The sequence below is a fragment of the Fragaria vesca genome, linkage group LG6 (assembly GCF_000184155.1).
Source record: "Fragaria vesca subsp. vesca linkage group LG6, FraVesHawaii_1.0, whole genome shotgun sequence".
Taxonomy (NCBI): Eukaryota; Viridiplantae; Streptophyta; class Magnoliopsida; order Rosales; family Rosaceae; genus Fragaria; species Fragaria vesca.
Window position 1 is genome coordinate 1,930,090 of NC_020496.1, and position 3,760 is coordinate 1,933,849.

Genomic DNA, 3,760 nt, shown 5'->3' on the forward strand with positions numbered 1-3,760 from the left:
AGAAAACTGACAGTACATGTAACCTATTTTTGTTACCCTCTATTATTCTGATACATGAGATACAACGTTGTTGATAGAGGGACATGTACTGTACCATGTACTGCTTTTGTTTAATACATTATGTATATTAGTAACATTACCATATCTATGTTCAGTTTCTCATGCATTTCTGTTTTGCTTAATCTTTCCATAATAAACTCATTCACCATTTTCTTATGAAACTTGAACAGTATTGCTAGAAGAACACTATAACTATGCTTACATGCAAATAACATCAATATATGTAGACATTCAACACCAAAATTGATCCAAACAAAAGCATTTACGGTAGGGAATATCCGTCATTGCAAACCGCGGCAACGCGCGGGCACCATCTAGTGCAAACTAAAGAAGATAACCATTCAAAGTATATAAAAGAAAATTTTACCTGTTGTATCCCTATTTTTCTTGCGCCACCAACAGGCACACATAATGATCAGTACCAATGCTAGCAGACCAAAGAGTATAGGAACCGCAAGTATACCAATATATGAGGATGGTAGCGGTCATAGTAATCCTAGCTTGTAGCAGACTCATAACGTTCAGTTCCATTCTCCACAGAGTCAAAGTTGGCATGACAAGGTAGTGGAGGACCAATTGATTAATCAAACTGAGGTTTTCCACTGGTGCAGTCCCCCCCCCCCCCCCCCCGGCCGCCCCGGATCTGAGCATGTGGGTGTTTTAGCAAAGGATATTTCTTTAGTGCCGGATCTGAGCATGTGGGTGTTTTAGCAAAGGATATTTCTTTAATAACTAGCCATGTTGAGAAAGGAGTTCTAGTGAAGGACGATTTTGTCAAGGCTCTTTCTAAATCACAGAAGAAAAAACAGAAACAACAAGCCAAGCATGTTGCTGCCAGTGAGGGTCCCTATCCAAAAAGGGAGAGGAAACAAAAATCAAAAGTATGCATAATGAAGGTTCTTTGTTGGAATATTAGGGGAGTCGGTGACTCTGACTCCTAATATGAACTTTCAAATATTTGTCGTACTCAAAGACCTGATCTGGTTTGTATTTTGAGCCGATGGTAGCCTTTGACTCAATCTCTTCAGCATTCTGGTCTGCTTTAAATTTGGATTTTGTTACGGTTAATGATCGAGGATCCAGGCTTCCAAATCTTTGGTTGTTATGGGGTCGTCATGTTCCTAGTCCAATGATCATATCTAACACAGAGCAGCAAGTTACTATTCAGGTTTCTTTTGATAATGAGCTTAGTCAATTTTCTTTTGTTTATGTTTCTGTTCTTACATTAAGCGCAGAGATTTATGACATGACTTCTCAGTTATTAGTGCTCAAACTATTGTCTTCTGGATAACAATTGGTGACTTTAATTCTGTGTTGGGAGCAAGGATTTAAAAATCGAAGTTATCGCCGGTATTTTAGTGATAATTTCGTTTTTTTGTGGTGAACATATATTATTTTCCAAAAATATCACGATAATCTTTAGATTTAAAAAATATTTTGCAAAGATTCCCAAGTAAATGCACGTGCTTCCTTATATGGCTCCCACCTTCCCTAGCCTCTCTCCAAATAAATGCACCAGCTTCTTTATATGAGGATTCGAATCTTGAGATTTAAAGAATATTTTGCAAAGATTCCTAAGTAAATGCACGTGCTTCCTTATATGGCTCCCACCTTCCCTAGCCTCTCTCCAAATAAATGCACCAGCTTCTTTATATGGGGATTCGATCCCTGGTGGTGGTAGAGAAACCACAAATTGTGTCTAAAGTCTAAACCAACTGTGCTAGCACTTCTTTTGTTTCTTTACTTACAACTTATATAATATATAGGTATCAACTACTGATCTGAAAACCATAATTAATATTTAAATTTCCACATTCTCAATATGTCCGCTATATTTCCGTCAAAATTTCCAATTTTCGAACCATCGATATTTCCTCGAAGTCTGGTATTTTACTCCTTGGTTGGGAGCTCATGAGAAGTCAGGGGGTCCTCCTCCATCCCGTATATTTTGCTTGGAGTTCCACTGTCTTTTCAGGTACTCTAGTATGAGAATACCAAATTCCAACGTACCGGTTGCTAGAATTTCCGGGGCTGAAGAAACCCAACTCAAACTTGCTTTCTTTAGAAACTAAATAGCCTTCATCAACATCCTTCATTCCCTCTTATGTTGTCCCTGGAACTGCAGAACTGAAAGAGGAGGAAGAGAAGCAGAGCTTTCAGTAACATTTTCTCTGCATTTTGAAATGTCTGGTAATGAACCAATGGCATCTTTTTCTCATTTTCATGATTGAGCTGATGAGCAATGAGATCAGTCGCTATACGTTGAACTTTGTGGACAGTTCTTCTACTTTGACATTTTCTAAATAATGCATGACATGATGACAATGACTCGTCTAAAAGCCGTCATTATTGGCTCAACTCATGTCCAAGTCTTAATGCCTTGCAGCCCTTGCTGGTGGCTGTGACTCTTATTAGACTAAATCAAGAAAATGATTTTCTTGTTTAATACTTGCTAATGCATCCTTGATACATCTGATAATTAACTTGACTTTGGGCGTGAGTTTGCCACCGCTCAGATCATGATGAACCACAAAATAAGCAGCACATTCTTTATAGAAAATAAAAGGCGTATCAATAATGGTATCAGAAAACATGTATAGGTCTGCAAATCTGGCTTCTACCAATAATTAGAACTTTATTCAGATGGATGATTTCCTGTTTGGCAAAACAAACAATTAAACAGAGAAACCTATCAATTGCCACCCACATCAAATCATTTGAATTCAAAGAAGGCTAGCTGCTATATGAATAGCAAGATTGGACCAGCCTTTTATCAAGAAAGGGAAACAAAAGTAGCACAAGATGATGGTTGGAGTCTCTATCATGAGGGAAACATGCATGCAATTACTGTTAGCAACTTAGCATGCAAACATAGTATGTAAGAAATGGAAAAGATGCAGAAAATATGATCATTTTCACATAATAACAGCGCATCTGCTAATTTTTTTTTTTTTTTTTTTGAGAAAGGAATACTTCATTGATATGAATCAAAGAGATAGATCATGTTGGAGAACATCGGAAAGCCATTGTGATCCTTCCTCTAAAACTTGAAATGTAGGAAACAAAAACGCGTATCTAGATAATCTATGCGCTGCATGATTACATTTCCTTGGGCAATGAATACATTCGATAGAAGGAAAACGATGAAACATATATTTGATCTCCTGAACTAACATTTCTTATGCAAAATCTGATCTTCAATTCTTTGCAATGCAAATCGTCAGCTAATTAATGATGAATTTATAGTGACATGCCTAGCAAAGCAGTAAATTTAATAATGAACTAAACAAAAAGGGCTAGCTGTACCATTATCGAGCTTCTTCACCAGTTATTGTCAAGCCGTTTATAGAATAAAATGGTGTTGGTACTAATGATGGATCAGCATCAGTGACGGAGTAACTTCTGATGACATATGCAGGCTGGTTAGGAGATGGAGGAGATGTTTCGCCGCTCAACATGAAAACAATGGCAGACATGGCTGGCCGGTCCTCTGATTCTTCTTGCACGCACAAGAGCGCAACTTGAATGCATCTCATGACCTCATCAGAATTATACAACTCCAGAGTTGAATCCACAATTTCTAAGACTCTGTCTTCTCTCCACAGGTTCCAAACCTGACATTAAAACATGAAAGTGTGACTTGAGTAATGGATGAACAAGTACTCCAGGTAAACTCTAAGCAAAATATGAGCAACTTACA